Source organism: Populus trichocarpa, chromosome 17 (genome assembly GCF_000002775.5).
Source record: "Populus trichocarpa isolate Nisqually-1 chromosome 17, P.trichocarpa_v4.1, whole genome shotgun sequence".
Lineage (NCBI taxonomy): Eukaryota > Viridiplantae > Streptophyta > Magnoliopsida > Malpighiales > Salicaceae > Populus > Populus trichocarpa.
Window position 1 is genome coordinate 2,864,958 of NC_037301.2, and position 15,153 is coordinate 2,880,110.

Sequence of the window (15,153 nt, forward strand, 5' to 3'; positions counted from 1 at the left end):
GAATTAGGTGTCGACCTTTCGTTTCTTGAAGCGAAACGACATTCTGAACAAGACTAGTAGCCTCCGGCCTCTAGCCCCACCCTATCGATGGCGGGGAGGGGGGGGGGAGGGAACGCTGGGCGGATGGAGAAGCAGGCAAAAAGGAGGGAGAGAAAAAGAAGGCTGGCCAAAATGAGGGGTGCAACACGAGGACTTCCCAGGAGGTCACCCATCCTAGTACTACTCTCGCCCAAGCACGTTTAACTGCGGAGTTCTGATGGGATCCGGTGCATTAGTGCTGGTATGATCGCACCCGTTAGTCCATGCACGCGCAATTGCTATAAGCGCTTCGAAGGCGCCCGCGAGGAGCGATGGGAGGCTCGAAAGGGCCGCAACCTGCGATCCGACCGGATTCTTATTCGCTTTGATTGTTATTTATTTTGTTTGTAAAAAATAGTTTTTTGCTTGCGGCGGTACTCTACAGTACGGTACAGTTACTGTTCAAAACCAAATTCTTGGTGGAATTAGGTGTCGACCTTTCGTTTCTTGAAGCGAAACGACATTCTGAACAAGACTAGTAGCCTCCGGCCTCTAGCCCCACCCTATCGATGGCGGGGAGGGGGGGGGGAGGGAACGCTGGGCGGATGGAGAAGCAGGCAAAAAGGAGGGAGAGAAAAAGAAGGCTGGCCAAAATGAGGGGTGCAACACGAGGACTTCCCAGGAGGTCACCCATCCTAGTACTACTCTCGCCCAAGCACGTTTAACTGCGGAGTTCTGATGGGATCCGGTGCATTAGTGCTGGTATGATCGCACCCGTTAGTCCATGCACGCGCAATTGCTATAAGCGCTTCGAAGGCGCCCGCGAGGAGCGATGGGAGGCTCGAAAGGGCCGCAACCTGCGATCCGACCGGATTCTTATTCGCTTTGATTGTTATTTATTTTGTTTGTAAAAAATAGTTTTTTGCTTGCGGCGGTACTCTACAGTACGGTACAGTTACTGTTCAAAACCAAATTCTTGGTGGAATTAGGTGTCGACCTTTCGTTTCTTGAAGCGAAACGACATTCTGAACAAGACTAGTAGCCTCCGGCCTCTAGCCCCACCCTATCGATGGCGGGGAGGGGGGGGGGAGGGAACGCTGGGCGGATGGAGAAGCAGGCAAAAAGGAGGGAGAGAAAAAGAAGGCTGGCCAAAATGAGGGGTGCAACACGAGGACTTCCCAGGAGGTCACCCATCCTAGTACTACTCTCGCCCAAGCACGTTTAACTGCGGAGTTCTGATGGGATCCGGTGCATTAGTGCTGGTATGATCGCACCCGTTAGTCCATGCACGCGCAATTGCTATAAGCGCTTCGAAGGCGCCCGCGAGGAGCGATGGGAGGCTCGAAAGGGCCGCAACCTGCGATCCGACCGGATTCTTATTCGCTTTGATTGTTATTTATTTTGTTTGTAAAAAATAGTTTTTTGCTTGCGGCGGTACTCTACAGTACGGTACAGTTACTGTTCAAAACCAAATTCTTGGTGGAATTAGGTGTCGACCTTTCGTTTCTTGAAGCGAAACGACATTCTGAACAAGACTAGTAGCCTCCGGCCTCTAGCCCCACCCTATCGATGGCGGGGAGGGGGGGGGGAGGGAACGCTGGGCGGATGGAGAAGCAGGCAAAAAGGAGGGAGAGAAAAAGAAGGCTGGCCAAAATGAGGGGTGCAACACGAGGACTTCCCAGGAGGTCACCCATCCTAGTACTACTCTCGCCCAAGCACGTTTAACTGCGGAGTTCTGATGGGATCCGGTGCATTAGTGCTGGTATGATCGCACCCGTTAGTCCATGCACGCGCAATTGCTATAAGCGCTTCGAAGGCGCCCGCGAGGAGCGATGGGAGGCTCGAAAGGGCCGCAACCTGCGATCCGACCGGATTCTTATTCGCTTTGATTGTTATTTATTTTGTTTGTAAAAAATAGTTTTTTGCTTGCGGCGGTACTCTACAGTACGGTACAGTTACTGTTCAAAACCAAATTCTTGGTGGAATTAGGTGTCGACCTTTCGTTTCTTGAAGCGAAACGACATTCTGAACAAGACTAGTAGCCTCCGGCCTCTAGCCCCACCCTATCGATGGCGGGGAGGGGGGGGGGAGGGAACGCTGGGCGGATGGAGAAGCAGGCAAAAAGGAGGGAGAGAAAAAGAAGGCTGGCCAAAATGAGGGGTGCAACACGAGGACTTCCCAGGAGGTCACCCATCCTAGTACTACTCTCGCCCAAGCACGTTTAACTGCGGAGTTCTGATGGGATCCGGTGCATTAGTGCTGGTATGATCGCACCCGTTAGTCCATGCACGCGCAATTGCTATAAGCGCTTCGAAGGCGCCCGCGAGGAGCGATGGGAGGCTCGAAAGGGCCGCAACCTGCGATCCGACCGGATTCTTATTCGCTTTGATTGTTATTTATTTTGTTTGTAAAAAATAGTTTTTTGCTTGCGGCGGTACTCTACAGTACGGTACAGTTACTGTTCAAAACCAAATTCTTGGTGGAATTAGGTGTCGACCTTTCGTTTCTTGAAGCGAAACGACATTCTGAACAAGACTAGTAGCCTCCGGCCTCTAGCCCCACCCTATCGATGGCGGGGAGGGGGGGGGGAGGGAACGCTGGGCGGATGGAGAAGCAGGCAAAAAGGAGGGAGAGAAAAAGAAGGCTGGCCAAAATGAGGGGTGCAACACGAGGACTTCCCAGGAGGTCACCCATCCTAGTACTACTCTCGCCCAAGCACGTTTAACTGCGGAGTTCTGATGGGATCCGGTGCATTAGTGCTGGTATGATCGCACCCGTTAGTCCATGCACGCGCAATTGCTATAAGCGCTTCGAAGGCGCCCGCGAGGAGCGATGGGAGGCTCGAAAGGGCCGCAACCTGCGATCCGACCGGATTCTTATTCGCTTTGATTGTTATTTATTTTGTTTGTAAAAAATAGTTTTTTGCTTGCGGCGGTACTCTACAGTACGGTACAGTTACTGTTCAAAACCAAATTCTTGGTGGAATTAGGTGTCGACCTTTCGTTTCTTGAAGCGAAACGACATTCTGAACAAGACTAGTAGCCTCCGGCCTCTAGCCCCACCCTATCGATGGCGGGGAGGGGGGGGGGAGGGAACGCTGGGCGGATGGAGAAGCAGGCAAAAAGGAGGGAGAGAAAAAGAAGGCTGGCCAAAATGAGGGGTGCAACACGAGGACTTCCCAGGAGGTCACCCATCCTAGTACTACTCTCGCCCAAGCACGTTTAACTGCGGAGTTCTGATGGGATCCGGTGCATTAGTGCTGGTATGATCGCACCCGTTAGTCCATGCACGCGCAATTGCTATAAGCGCTTCGAAGGCGCCCGCGAGGAGCGATGGGAGGCTCGAAAGGGCCGCAACCTGCGATCCGACCGGATTCTTATTCGCTTTGATTGTTATTTATTTTGTTTGTAAAAAATAGTTTTTTGCTTGCGGCGGTACTCTACAGTACGGTACAGTTACTGTTCAAAACCAAATTCTTGGTGGAATTAGGTGTCGACCTTTCGTTTCTTGAAGCGAAACGACATTCTGAACAAGACTAGTAGCCTCCGGCCTCTAGCCCCACCCTATCGATGGCGGGGAGGGGGGGGGGAGGGAACGCTGGGCGGATGGAGAAGCAGGCAAAAAGGAGGGAGAGAAAAAGAAGGCTGGCCAAAATGAGGGGTGCAACACGAGGACTTCCCAGGAGGTCACCCATCCTAGTACTACTCTCGCCCAAGCACGTTTAACTGCGGAGTTCTGATGGGATCCGGTGCATTAGTGCTGGTATGATCGCACCCGTTAGTCCATGCACGCGCAATTGCTATAAGCGCTTCGAAGGCGCCCGCGAGGAGCGATGGGAGGCTCGAAAGGGCCGCAACCTGCGATCCGACCGGATTCTTATTCGCTTTGATTGTTATTTATTTTGTTTGTAAAAAATAGTTTTTTGCTTGCGGCGGTACTCTACAGTACGGTACAGTTACTGTTCAAAACCAAATTCTTGGTGGAATTAGGTGTCGACCTTTCGTTTCTTGAAGCGAAACGACATTCTGAACAAGACTAGTAGCCTCCGGCCTCTAGCCCCACCCTATCGATGGCGGGGAGGGGGGGGGGAGGGAACGCTGGGCGGATGGAGAAGCAGGCAAAAAGGAGGGAGAGAAAAAGAAGGCTGGCCAAAATGAGGGGTGCAACACGAGGACTTCCCAGGAGGTCACCCATCCTAGTACTACTCTCGCCCAAGCACGTTTAACTGCGGAGTTCTGATGGGATCCGGTGCATTAGTGCTGGTATGATCGCACCCGTTAGTCCATGCACGCGCAATTGCTATAAGCGCTTCGAAGGCGCCCGCGAGGAGCGATGGGAGGCTCGAAAGGGCCGCAACCTGCGATCCGACCGGATTCTTATTCGCTTTGATTGTTATTTATTTTGTTTGTAAAAAATAGTTTTTTGCTTGCGGCGGTACTCTACAGTACGGTACAGTTACTGTTCAAAACCAAATTCTTGGTGGAATTAGGTGTCGACCTTTCGTTTCTTGAAGCGAAACGACATTCTGAACAAGACTAGTAGCCTCCGGCCTCTAGCCCCACCCTATCGATGGCGGGGAGGGGGGGGGGGAGGGAACGCTGGGCGGATGGAGAAGCAGGCAAAAAGGAGGGAGAGAAAAAGAAGGCTGGCCAAAATGAGGGGTGCAACACGAGGACTTCCCAGGAGGTCACCCATCCTAGTACTACTCTCGCCCAAGCACGTTTAACTGCGGAGTTCTGATGGGATCCGGTGCATTAGTGCTGGTATGATCGCACCCGTTAGTCCATGCACGCGCAATTGCTATAAGCGCTTCGAAGGCGCCCGCGAGGAGCGATGGGAGGCTCGAAAGGGCCGCAACCTGCGATCCGACCGGATTCTTATTCGCTTTGATTGTTATTTATTTTGTTTGTAAAAAATAGTTTTTTGCTTGCGGCGGTACTCTACAGTACGGTACAGTTACTGTTCAAAACCAAATTCTTGGTGGAATTAGGTGTCGACCTTTCGTTTCTTGAAGCGAAACGACATTCTGAACAAGACTAGTAGCCTCCGGCCTCTAGCCCCACCCTATCGATGGCGGGGAGGGGGGGGGGAGGGAACGCTGGGCGGATGGAGAAGCAGGCAAAAAGGAGGGAGAGAAAAAGAAGGCTGGCCAAAATGAGGGGTGCAACACGAGGACTTCCCAGGAGGTCACCCATCCTAGTACTACTCTCGCCCAAGCACGTTTAACTGCGGAGTTCTGATGGGATCCGGTGCATTAGTGCTGGTATGATCGCACCCGTTAGTCCATGCACGCGCAATTGCTATAAGCGCTTCGAAGGCGCCCGCGAGGAGCGATGGGAGGCTCGAAAGGGCCGCAACCTGCGATCCGACCGGATTCTTATTCGCTTTGATTGTTATTTATTTTGTTTGTAAAAAATAGTTTTTTGCTTGCGGCGGTACTCTACAGTACGGTACAGTTACTGTTCAAAACCAAATTCTTGGTGGAATTAGGTGTCGACCTTTCGTTTCTTGAAGCGAAACGACATTCTGAACAAGACTAGTAGCCTCCGGCCTCTAGCCCCACCCTATCGATGGCGGGGAGGGGGGGGGGGAGGGAACGCTGGGCGGATGGAGAAGCAGGCAAAAAGGAGGGAGAGAAAAAGAAGGCTGGCCAAAATGAGGGGTGCAACACGAGGACTTCCCAGGAGGTCACCCATCCTAGTACTACTCTCGCCCAAGCACGTTTAACTGCGGAGTTCTGATGGGATCCGGTGCATTAGTGCTGGTATGATCGCACCCGTTAGTCCATGCACGCGCAATTGCTATAAGCGCTTCGAAGGCGCCCGCGAGGAGCGATGGGAGGCTCGAAAGGGCCGCAACCTGCGATCCGACCGGATTCTTATTCGCTTTGATTGTTATTTATTTTGTTTGTAAAAAATAGTTTTTTGCTTGCGGCGGTACTCTACAGTACGGTACAGTTACTGTTCAAAACCAAATTCTTGGTGGAATTAGGTGTCGACCTTTCGTTTCTTGAAGCGAAACGACATTCTGAACAAGACTAGTAGCCTCCGGCCTCTAGCCCCACCCTATCGATGGCGGGGAGGGGGGGGGGAGGGAACGCTGGGCGGATGGAGAAGCAGGCAAAAAGGAGGGAGAGAAAAAGAAGGCTGGCCAAAATGAGGGGTGCAACACGAGGACTTCCCAGGAGGTCACCCATCCTAGTACTACTCTCGCCCAAGCACGTTTAACTGCGGAGTTCTGATGGGATCCGGTGCATTAGTGCTGGTATGATCGCACCCGTTAGTCCATGCACGCGCAATTGCTATAAGCGCTTCGAAGGCGCCCGCGAGGAGCGATGGGAGGCTCGAAAGGGCCGCAACCTGCGATCCGACCGGATTCTTATTCGCTTTGATTGTTATTTATTTTGTTTGTAAAAAATAGTTTTTTGCTTGCGGCGGTACTCTACAGTACGGTACAGTTACTGTTCAAAACCAAATTCTTGGTGGAATTAGGTGTCGACCTTTCGTTTCTTGAAGCGAAACGACATTCTGAACAAGACTAGTAGCCTCCGGCCTCTAGCCCCACCCTATCGATGGCGGGGAGGGGGGGGGGGAGGGAACGCTGGGCGGATGGAGAAGCAGGCAAAAAGGAGGGAGAGAAAAAGAAGGCTGGCCAAAATGAGGGGTGCAACACGAGGACTTCCCAGGAGGTCACCCATCCTAGTACTACTCTCGCCCAAGCACGTTTAACTGCGGAGTTCTGATGGGATCCGGTGCATTAGTGCTGGTATGATCGCACCCGTTAGTCCATGCACGCGCAATTGCTATAAGCGCTTCGAAGGCGCCCGCGAGGAGCGATGGGAGGCTCGAAAGGGCCGCAACCTGCGATCCGACCGGATTCTTATTCGCTTTGATTGTTATTTATTTTGTTTGTAAAAAATAGTTTTTTGCTTGCGGCGGTACTCTACAGTACGGTACAGTTACTGTTCAAAACCAAATTCTTGGTGGAATTAGGTGTCGACCTTTCGTTTCTTGAAGCGAAACGACATTCTGAACAAGACTAGTAGCCTCCGGCCTCTAGCCCCACCCTATCGATGGCGGGGAGGGGGGGGGGAGGGAACGCTGGGCGGATGGAGAAGCAGGCAAAAAGGAGGGAGAGAAAAAGAAGGCTGGCCAAAATGAGGGGTGCAACACGAGGACTTCCCAGGAGGTCACCCATCCTAGTACTACTCTCGCCCAAGCACGTTTAACTGCGGAGTTCTGATGGGATCCGGTGCATTAGTGCTGGTATGATCGCACCCGTTAGTCCATGCACGCGCAATTGCTATAAGCGCTTCGAAGGCGCCCGCGAGGAGCGATGGGAGGCTCGAAAGGGCCGCAACCTGCGATCCGACCGGATTCTTATTCGCTTTGATTGTTATTTATTTTGTTTGTAAAAAATAGTTTTTTGCTTGCGGCGGTACTCCTACAGTACGGTACAGTTACTGTTCAAAACCAAATTCTTGGTGGAATTAGGTGTCGACCTTTCGTTTCTTGAAGCGAAACGACATTCTGAACAAGACTAGTAGCCTCCGGCCTCTAGCCCCACCCTATCGATGGCGGGGAGGGGGGGGGGAGGGAACGCTGGGCGGATGGAGAAGCAGGCAAAAAGGAGGGAGAGAAAAAGAAGGCTGGCCAAAATGAGGGGTGCAACACGAGGACTTCCCAGGAGGTCACCCATCCTAGTACTACTCTCGCCCAAGCACGTTTAACTGCGGAGTTCTGATGGGATCCGGTGCATTAGTGCTGGTATGATCGCACCCGTTAGTCCATGCACGCGCAATTGCTATAAGCGCTTCGAAGGCGCCCGCGAGGAGCGATGGGAGGCTCGAAAGGGCCGCAACCTGCGATCCGACCGGATTCTTATTCGCTTTGATTGTTATTTATTTTGTTTGTAAAAAATAGTTTTTTGCTTGCGGCGGTACTCCTACAGTACGGTACAGTTACTGTTCAAAACCAAATTCTTGGTGGAATTAGGTGTCGACCTTTCGTTTCTTGAAGCGAAACGACATTCTGAACAAGACTAGTAGCCTCCGGCCTCTAGCCCCACCCTATCGATGGCGGGGAGGGGGGGGGGAGGGAACGCTGGGCGGATGGAGAAGCAGGGCAAAAAGGAGGGAGAGAAAAAGAAGGCTGGCCAAAATGAGGGGTGCAACACGAGGACTTCCCAGGAGGTCACCCATCCTAGTACTACTCTCGCCCAAGCACGTTTAACTGCGGAGTTCTGATGGGATCCGGTGCATTAGTGCTGGTATGATCGCACCCGTTAGTCCATGCACGCGCAATTGCTATAAGCGCTTCGAAGGCGCCCGCGAGGAGCGATGGGAGGCTCGAAAGGGCCGCAACCTGCGATCCGACCGGATTCTTATTCGCTTTGATTGTTATTTATTTTGTTTGTAAAAAATAGTTTTTTGCTTGCGGCGGTACTCTACAGTACGGTACAGTTACTGTTCAAAACCAAATTCTTGGTGGAATTAGGTGTCGACCTTTCGTTTCTTGAAGCGAAACGACATTCTGAACAAGACTAGTAGCCTCCGGCCTCTAGCCCCACCCTATCGATGGCGGGGAGGGGGGGGGGAGGGAACGCTGGGCGGATGGAGAAGCAGGCAAAAAGGAGGGAGAGAAAAAGAAGGCTGGCCAAAATGAGGGGTGCAACACGAGGACTTCCCAGGAGGTCACCCATCCTAGTACTACTCTCGCCCAAGCACGTTTAACTGCGGAGTTCTGATGGGATCCGGTGCATTAGTGCTGGTATGATCGCACCCGTTAGTCCATGCACGCGCAATTGCTATAAGCGCTTCGAAGGCGCCCGCGAGGAGCGATGGGAGGCTCGAAAGGGCCGCAACCTGCGATCCGACCGGATTCTTATTCGCTTTGATTGTTATTTATTTTGTTTGTAAAAAATAGTTTTTTGCTTGCGGCGGTACTCTACAGTACGGTACAGTTACTGTTCAAAACCAAATTCTTGGTGGAATTAGGTGTCGACCTTTCGTTTCTTGAAGCGAAACGACATTCTGAACAAGACTAGTAGCCTCCGGCCTCTAGCCCCACCCTATCGATGGCGGGGAGGGGGGGGGGGAGGGAACGCTGGGCGGATGGAGAAGCAGGCAAAAAGGAGGGAGAGAAAAAGAAGGCTGGCCAAAATGAGGGGTGCAACACGAGGACTTCCCAGGAGGTCACCCATCCTAGTACTACTCTCGCCCAAGCACGTTTAACTGCGGAGTTCTGATGGGATCCGGTGCATTAGTGCTGGTATGATCGCACCCGTTAGTCCATGCACGCGCAATTGCTATAAGCGCTTCGAAGGCGCCCGCGAGGAGCGATGGGAGGCTCGAAAGGGCCGCAACCTGCGATCCGACCGGATTCTTATTCGCTTTGATTGTTATTTATTTTGTTTGTAAAAAATAGTTTTTTGCTTGCGGCGGTACTCTACAGTACGGTACAGTTACTGTTCAAAACCAAATTCTTGGTGGAATTAGGTGTCGACCTTTCGTTTCTTGAAGCGAAACGACATTCTGAACAAGACTAGTAGCCTCCGGCCTCTAGCCCCACCCTATCGATGGCGGGGAGGGGGGGGGGAGGGAACGCTGGGCGGATGGAGAAGCAGGCAAAAAGGAGGGAGAGAAAAAGAAGGCTGGCCAAAATGAGGGGTGCAACACGAGGACTTCCCAGGAGGTCACCCATCCTAGTACTACTCTCGCCCAAGCACGTTTAACTGCGGAGTTCTGATGGGATCCGGTGCATTAGTGCTGGTATGATCGCACCCGTTAGTCCATGCACGCGCAATTGCTATAAGCGCTTCGAAGGCGCCCGCGAGGAGCGATGGGAGGCTCGAAAGGGCCGCAACCTGCGATCCGACCGGATTCTTATTCGCTTTGATTGTTATTTATTTTGTTTGTAAAAAATAGTTTTTTGCTTGCGGCGGTACTCTACAGTACGGTACAGTTACTGTTCAAAACCAAATTCTTGGTGGAATTAGGTGTCGACCTTTCGTTTCTTGAAGCGAAACGACATTCTGAACAAGACTAGTAGCCTCCGGCCTCTAGCCCCACCCTATCGATGGCGGGGAGGGGGGGGGGAGGGAACGCTGGGCGGATGGAGAAGCAGGCAAAAAGGAGGGAGAGAAAAAGAAGGCTGGCCAAAATGAGGGGTGCAACACGAGGACTTCCCAGGAGGTCACCCATCCTAGTACTACTCTCGCCCAAGCACGTTTAACTGCGGAGTTCTGATGGGATCCGGTGCATTAGTGCTGGTATGATCGCACCCGTTAGTCCATGCACGCGCAATTGCTATAAGCGCTTCGAAGGCGCCCGCGAGGAGCGATGGGAGGCTCGAAAGGGCCGCAACCTGCGATCCGACCGAGATTCTTACTGCGCTTATGTATTTATTTTGTTGAAAAAACTAGTTTTTTGCTTGCGGCGGTCGATCTAAAGTAGGTATTGGTATGTTCAAACCAATTCTTGGTGAATTAGGGTCAACTTTCGTTCTTAAGCAAAAACTCGAACAAGATTTGCACTCCGGCCTTAGCCCACCCGATCGATTGAGGGGAGGGGGGGGTGGGAAGAACCTGGGTCGGTAGTGGAGACAGCAGGGAAAAAGGAGGTATGAAAAAAGGACATGCCGATTGTGCCAACACGCAAGAGAGACATCCCAAGCTTAATCCAGTTGACTCTCGCCAGCGTTTCAATGGACAGTCCCCATGGATACGTGCATGATCTGGTTGATCCCACCTTTACAATCACCCGCAATTGCTAATAAACGCTTCGAAGGCGCCCGCAAGGAGCGATTTCAGTCCCCAACAGAATGATCAAGCAAGACAGCCCCCTCCATTCACAAACTCTAATGTTATGGGGTCGTCATCCAATAATGATCTTCGTGAGATGATGAAAACTTTGGCTTCTAACATAAATGACCTTGCAACAAAATGTCATGTCTTTTCAACAGGAAAGAAGGTCAACCATTCACAACTTAGAGAAGCAAATGGGGCAAGTTGCTTCAAGTGTAGGGAAATTATAGGTGAGTATCTGCTGTTGTTGAAAAGAATATACCTTTGAAGCAAAAAGACCCAGGTGCGTTTACTATCCCATGTGTTATTGGTAATGCTAGTTTTAAAAGGGCCTTATGCGATTTATGTTCATCCATTAGTGTTATGCATAAACATGTTTATGATTCTCTTAGTCTTGAGCCTTTGATTAAAACTAGCATTGTAATACAACTTGTGGATCGTAGTTTTGTTTACTCACTTGGTGTGATAGAAGATGTCCTAATCAAGATTGATAGTTTGGTTATTACATGTGACTTTTATATTCTTGATATGGAACATGATTCTTGTGATTCATCAAACAACATTCCTATATTGTTTGGGAGACTATTCTTGAAAACTGCCAATACAAAAATTTATTGTGGTAAGGATACTTTGTTTATGGAGGTAGGAGATGAAAAAATTGAATTTAATTTTCATAATGCAATGAAATATCCTTACAACAATGTTTATTTTATCACATGTTATGACCAAGTTGATAAGTGTGTGTTTATTTTATCTTTGATCTTGAAAAGATGCATTGAAACTAACATTGTCTTGAACTATGAAAAATGTTATTTTATGGTAGAACAAGGAATAGTTCTTAGGCATGCGTGAGGAAAGTTCATTTTTTTCTTGGGCATGCAGGTTTCTATTGACACTTTATCAAAGATTTCTCGAAGATTACAGCGCCCTTGTGCAAATTATTAGCCAAAGAAGTGGATTTTGTGTTTGATCAAACATGTAAAGATGCCTATGATGAGCTTAAGAGGCATGTCACATCTGCCCCTATCATCTAACCACCAAATTAGGAAGAATTTGCATGTTATCGCCTATGTTTCCCGCATGTTGGACGAAGCGCATTGCAATTACCATACAACTGAAAAGGAACTTTTTGCAGTGGTGTTTGCTTTTGAAAAATTCAAGTCATATCTACTTAGTACAAAAGTCATTGTTTTTACTGACCATGCAGCTTTAAGGTATCTTTTGAAGAAAAATGAGTCCATATCAAGATTGATTAGGTGGATCTTGCTTTTACAAGAATTTGATCTTGAGATCAAAGACAAAAAAAGGTTTCGAAAACCATATGGCTGATCACTTGAGCCGACTGAGAACCGAGGATATACACACCAAAACAATAAGAGAGACATTCCCTGATGAGCAATTGTATGTGTTACATTCCTCTACAAGACTATGGTATGCTGATTTGGTGAACTATTTAGTCACCAAAGAATTCCCTCCAGGTTTGTCTACATCCCAAAAAGATAAGTTACGAGCTGATGCTAAATATTATTTTTGGGACACTCCTTATCTGTGGAAATTTTGTGTGGATCAAGTAGTTGGGAGATGTGTACCACAAGATAAATTTAATTACATTCTCACCTTTTGTCATTCTTATTCTTGTGGTGGGCATTTTGGAGCAAAAAGAACGACCCATAAGGTACTTGAAAGTGGTCTTTATTGGCCTTCTATTTTTAAGGATGCATATCACTTTTGCAATCATGTGAAAAATGCCAAAGAACAGGTAATATCACTCATAAGAATCAAATGCCTTTAACGAATATTCTTGTACGTGAAATTTTTTATGTTTAGGGTATTTATTTTATGAGTCCATTTCCTTCTTCGTTTGGTAATCTTTATATCCTTTTTGTTGTTGATTATGTGTCCAAATGGATTGAGGCGAAAGCCACACGAACTAATGATGCTAAGGTTGTTTTAGATTTTGCCAGGACTCATATATTTGACAGGTTTGGAATCCCTAAAGCTATCATTAGTGATCGCGGCACTCATTTTTGCAATAGTTCAATGGAAGCATTACTCCGCAAATACCATATGAATCATTGGACTTCCACATCATACCATCATAAAACAAATGGCCAAGCTGAAATTTCAAATAGAGAAATCAAGTCTATTTTGGAGAAGACAGTGCAACCTAACCGGTGAAATTGGAGTCTACGACTTGGTGATGCACTTTGGGCTTATCAGACTGCTTACAAATCACCTATAGGAATGTCACCATATAGGATGATTTATGGAAAAGCATGTCATCTACCGGTGGAGCTTGAACACAAAGCTTTTTGGGCCATTAAACAATGTAGCATGTATTATGATGCTGCTGGGATTGCAAGGAAGTTGCAATTGCAAAAGCTAGAAGAGATACGAAATGATGTTTACGAGAATGCAGGGATTTACAAAAAAAGATCAAGAGTCTTCATGACCGAATGATTACAAGAAAATAGTTTCATGTTGGAGACAAAGTCCTTTATCATTCGCGTTTGAAACTTTTTCCTGGAAAGTTGCACTCTTATTGGATTGAATCCTTTGTTGTTTCTAATGTTTTTCCTTATGGTGCAGTTGAAATTACTAGTTTATAAACAAACAAAGTGCTCAAGGTCAATGGACATCGCTTGAAACCTTTATATGAAGGTTGGACGACAGAATTCACTGCTTCTGTGGAGTTAGCTAAACCAATCTATGAAGAATGAGCATGTCACATGTCGAGCCAATGACATAAAACAAAAGCGCTTACTGGGAGGCAACCCAACACAAAAAGAAAAAAAAAATCAGATTTTCTTTCTTTTTCCCTTATCTTTTATTTTTCACATTTTACTTTATTTTTTTCATTCTCTTATATTCCTTTTCTTTTATTTCAACATTGAGGACAATGTTGTGTTTAAAGTGTGGGGGTATGGAGAGAATTTTGATTTTCTTTGTTGTTTTTCAAAAAAAAAAATTCTAAGTTTTATCTTTTGAACTCCCATTGGTTTATGAGAATATGGGTATTTTGTATGAAAATTAGTTGAGATAGATGAAGATATAAATCGAATGAATGAGTGTGCATGTAATTTTTAACGTTTAATTGGTTTAGGGATTGATTTTAAAAATATGTCATGTTGACTTTATAGTGTTATACTAATGCAAGCTTTTGAGCCTTCAACATTATGTTCTTTGATTGTGCATTCTTTCAATGATATGTATCTCTAGAACTTGCTTCATATCTTGTTGAGATTACATTCACATTACATATGTTCATGAAGATGATAAAGGCATTAGGAATTTTAACCACTTGAGCTAAAAAGCTAACCTAAAGCATATTATCCATAGTGAGCACCTTTTAAGTTTGTTTATCTTTTCTTTGCTTTACCCATGTGTAAACCTGAACTTTTTATATGTTTTTCTTTTTCCCTAGCCAAGGATTAGTAGAGCATATACTTGTTGATATCTCATGGGTTATGGTTGGAAATTATGTGAAAAGAAAAAAAAGTGATGCTTGATGAAAAGATGGGCAAAGTTGCCAAAGGTGAAAAAAAAAGAAAAAAAAAAGAGAAGAAAAGTGTTCCATTGTGTTCATAGTTCTTAAAATTTTATGTTGATGGAGCTTGAAATCAAAAGAAGTTAAGTATTGGTGCTTAAAGATGAAAAATTTGCTTGCCTTGATGGAATATCTTGTTTGAAAGATTATTTTTTTATATAGAAATGCTCTACTTCCTTTGGTTTTAACCTAAAAACTTTCTTTTACCTCACCTTAACCTTAGCCCCATTACAATAAAAAATGTAAGACCTTTTGATTCATACATTGCCTTAATATTTTAGTAATGGAGATGAGATTGAAGATCAAGCTTATGGTAGAACATATTCATTGATTGAATTTGAGAGATTTAAATACAAAATCCCTAAACACATGAGTATTGGAGTGTATATCAATGAGAGGACCTATCACTCTGGCATGACATATATTTCATTTAAATCTCAATGATTAATTGAGTTTTGAAGTTTGCATGTAAATGAATTCATGAAAATCTGTACTCTCTATCCTTCTTGATTGTATTCTTGTATATAATACATATATTCTTGGACATTGATGGGAGATTAAGAGATTGGTCATAATTATTTTCAATTTGATTTTATCTATCCTTTCTCGAGGACGAGCAAGAGCTAAGTATGGGGGTATTTGATGTAACTATATTATTCGATAGTTTTACTCATATTTAACTAGTGTTTTGCCTATGATATATATATAAAATGCCTTGATATTCTTTATTTTATATTTTGAAAGCACTTTTGGATGAAAGATGCATAAAGGAGTAAATTGGAGGT

General features: G+C 46.8%; 21 non-coding genes across 21 annotated transcripts; all 21 read right to left on the reverse strand.

The window, feature by feature from the left end:
• Positions 1-175: 175 nt before the first annotated feature.
• On the reverse strand, positions 176-294 carry LOC127904678 (5S ribosomal RNA). The gene has a single exon (XR_008057974.1). It is a non-coding gene; the product is annotated as a 5S ribosomal RNA (ribosomal RNA).
• A 381-nt stretch (positions 295-675) lies between these two features.
• On the reverse strand, positions 676-794 carry LOC127904541 (5S ribosomal RNA). Its single transcript, XR_008057841.1, has one exon. It is a non-coding gene; the product is annotated as a 5S ribosomal RNA (ribosomal RNA).
• Positions 795-1,175: 381 nt separating this feature from the next.
• LOC127904542 (5S ribosomal RNA) lies at positions 1,176-1,294 on the reverse strand. Its single transcript, XR_008057842.1, has one exon. It is a non-coding gene; the product is annotated as a 5S ribosomal RNA (ribosomal RNA).
• Positions 1,295-1,675: 381 nt separating this feature from the next.
• On the reverse strand, positions 1,676-1,794 carry LOC127904543 (5S ribosomal RNA). Its single transcript, XR_008057843.1, has one exon. It is a non-coding gene; the product is annotated as a 5S ribosomal RNA (ribosomal RNA).
• Positions 1,795-2,175: 381 nt separating this feature from the next.
• Positions 2,176-2,294, reverse strand: LOC127904544 (5S ribosomal RNA). Its single transcript, XR_008057844.1, has one exon. It is a non-coding gene; the product is annotated as a 5S ribosomal RNA (ribosomal RNA).
• A 381-nt stretch (positions 2,295-2,675) lies between these two features.
• On the reverse strand, positions 2,676-2,794 carry LOC127904545 (5S ribosomal RNA). The gene has a single exon (XR_008057845.1). It is a non-coding gene; the product is annotated as a 5S ribosomal RNA (ribosomal RNA).
• A 381-nt stretch (positions 2,795-3,175) lies between these two features.
• On the reverse strand, positions 3,176-3,294 carry LOC127904547 (5S ribosomal RNA). Its single transcript, XR_008057847.1, has one exon. It is a non-coding gene; the product is annotated as a 5S ribosomal RNA (ribosomal RNA).
• A 381-nt stretch (positions 3,295-3,675) lies between these two features.
• On the reverse strand, positions 3,676-3,794 carry LOC127904548 (5S ribosomal RNA). The gene has a single exon (XR_008057848.1). It is a non-coding gene; the product is annotated as a 5S ribosomal RNA (ribosomal RNA).
• Positions 3,795-4,175: 381 nt separating this feature from the next.
• LOC127904549 (5S ribosomal RNA) lies at positions 4,176-4,294 on the reverse strand. Its single transcript, XR_008057849.1, has one exon. It is a non-coding gene; the product is annotated as a 5S ribosomal RNA (ribosomal RNA).
• A 382-nt stretch (positions 4,295-4,676) lies between these two features.
• LOC127904550 (5S ribosomal RNA) lies at positions 4,677-4,795 on the reverse strand. The gene has a single exon (XR_008057850.1). It is a non-coding gene; the product is annotated as a 5S ribosomal RNA (ribosomal RNA).
• Positions 4,796-5,176: 381 nt separating this feature from the next.
• LOC127904551 (5S ribosomal RNA) lies at positions 5,177-5,295 on the reverse strand. The gene has a single exon (XR_008057851.1). It is a non-coding gene; the product is annotated as a 5S ribosomal RNA (ribosomal RNA).
• A 382-nt stretch (positions 5,296-5,677) lies between these two features.
• Positions 5,678-5,796, reverse strand: LOC127904552 (5S ribosomal RNA). Its single transcript, XR_008057852.1, has one exon. It is a non-coding gene; the product is annotated as a 5S ribosomal RNA (ribosomal RNA).
• Positions 5,797-6,177: 381 nt separating this feature from the next.
• On the reverse strand, positions 6,178-6,296 carry LOC127904553 (5S ribosomal RNA). Its single transcript, XR_008057853.1, has one exon. It is a non-coding gene; the product is annotated as a 5S ribosomal RNA (ribosomal RNA).
• Positions 6,297-6,678: 382 nt separating this feature from the next.
• LOC127904554 (5S ribosomal RNA) lies at positions 6,679-6,797 on the reverse strand. Its single transcript, XR_008057854.1, has one exon. It is a non-coding gene; the product is annotated as a 5S ribosomal RNA (ribosomal RNA).
• A 381-nt stretch (positions 6,798-7,178) lies between these two features.
• Positions 7,179-7,297, reverse strand: LOC127904555 (5S ribosomal RNA). Its single transcript, XR_008057855.1, has one exon. It is a non-coding gene; the product is annotated as a 5S ribosomal RNA (ribosomal RNA).
• Positions 7,298-7,679: 382 nt separating this feature from the next.
• LOC127904556 (5S ribosomal RNA) lies at positions 7,680-7,798 on the reverse strand. The gene has a single exon (XR_008057856.1). It is a non-coding gene; the product is annotated as a 5S ribosomal RNA (ribosomal RNA).
• A 383-nt stretch (positions 7,799-8,181) lies between these two features.
• Positions 8,182-8,300, reverse strand: LOC127904558 (5S ribosomal RNA). Its single transcript, XR_008057858.1, has one exon. It is a non-coding gene; the product is annotated as a 5S ribosomal RNA (ribosomal RNA).
• Positions 8,301-8,681: 381 nt separating this feature from the next.
• On the reverse strand, positions 8,682-8,800 carry LOC127904559 (5S ribosomal RNA). The gene has a single exon (XR_008057859.1). It is a non-coding gene; the product is annotated as a 5S ribosomal RNA (ribosomal RNA).
• A 382-nt stretch (positions 8,801-9,182) lies between these two features.
• LOC127904560 (5S ribosomal RNA) lies at positions 9,183-9,301 on the reverse strand. The gene has a single exon (XR_008057860.1). It is a non-coding gene; the product is annotated as a 5S ribosomal RNA (ribosomal RNA).
• A 381-nt stretch (positions 9,302-9,682) lies between these two features.
• LOC127904561 (5S ribosomal RNA) lies at positions 9,683-9,801 on the reverse strand. The gene has a single exon (XR_008057861.1). It is a non-coding gene; the product is annotated as a 5S ribosomal RNA (ribosomal RNA).
• A 381-nt stretch (positions 9,802-10,182) lies between these two features.
• Positions 10,183-10,301, reverse strand: LOC127904562 (5S ribosomal RNA). The gene has a single exon (XR_008057862.1). It is a non-coding gene; the product is annotated as a 5S ribosomal RNA (ribosomal RNA).
• Between the last annotated feature and the right edge of the window lie 4,852 nt (positions 10,302-15,153).